Here is a 1,287-nt window from a genome sequence, read left to right on the forward strand (position 1 = left end):
TCGACACTATGGGGCTTCTTCTCCCTTGCACTCCGAAACTTGGGACTTGTGGTGGGTTGAATGCAGCCTTGCAAAGTCAATGGGAAGTCCTGTGCGGAGAGTCCGCTGCCGAAAAGTAAAAGGCGGAATGGAATTCATGGAGTGCTCAAAGAGAGCACAACTAATACCACTGTGGGGAGACGTCGCCGAGAATAAAGTGTGTGGTGGTGGTGAAGGACGTTTTTAGTTAAAATGTCATTTAAAAAAATGAAATTCTAAAGTACATTAAAACTGTTTACTGACCATCTGATTCGTGTTTAAATGAGGACAAGTGTAACAGCGTAGTTAATTATTATTTTATTATAACACATATGAGTTACTTTTTGTTTATTTTTAAACTAGCTACACATCTGAATTATCCAGAAATAAATAACAAGTTTCAGGAACAACACCTAACCTAAAGGGATCTGTTATTTGTCTTTACCTACTGGGGGACATGCTAGTGCTTCATAAATACATATATATATATATATTTAGGAGACGCATTCCTGTAACAAATTCCACTCACTCAATATTTACTGACAACAGTAAAAGCAATGAAGAGTGCCCATCTGTTTGCAGTCAGGACTGGTTCAATTGGTTTGAAAATAAAAGTGTTGCTGCAGAGTTTATGAAAATATGTCGCTTCAGTTCTTGGCAATATATTTGGGCTTTTGTTGCCCTCTACTGGAGTTCTAAAGTGCAGCACACCGACTTCCCAGTGCAGAGATACCCCCACAACCATTTAACTGCCTTGCGTTGCTGTGTGCTGTGTCGCTGGAGACACGTCCCAAATATAAGCTTGTTTGTCAGGACTGAAGTCCGTAGCTGTTTGAAGGACTGGATGTCTGCATCCAACCATTTAAAAGAGTGATACTTTATCACTCTGAGGTTTGAGAGGGCAGCTGTTGCCAATTAAAAGCTAAACCCTGAATAGAGACAGTTATGGGCTGCTCCAGTTTGCTCATGAAAATAGACTAAAAGTAGATGAACAAAATGGGCTCATCATGTTTGGTTGGCATCTAGCGAATTTGACACCTCTGAGCTCCTATCCAGTCGAATCATTTACTGTACAAAAGCAGTCTTCTAAAAAATCTATTCTGTGTCTCATCTTGGAATATCAAAAAGATGTCAAAAGAAAACAAAACAAGGTGTGGAAGGGTAAATACACCAGAGACCTCACAGTAGAGCCAGCCGCGCCTAATCACACGTTTGAGACACATGCAAGGAGGGACAAGGGATTTAAGTTGTTTTATGTTGTCAGAGGTC

This window comes from Pundamilia nyererei, unplaced genomic scaffold (genome assembly GCF_000239375.1).
Source record: "Pundamilia nyererei isolate P.nyererei 1_Seehausen unplaced genomic scaffold, PunNye1.0 scaffold00106, whole genome shotgun sequence".
NCBI lineage: Eukaryota > Metazoa > Chordata > Actinopteri > Cichliformes > Cichlidae > Pundamilia > Pundamilia nyererei.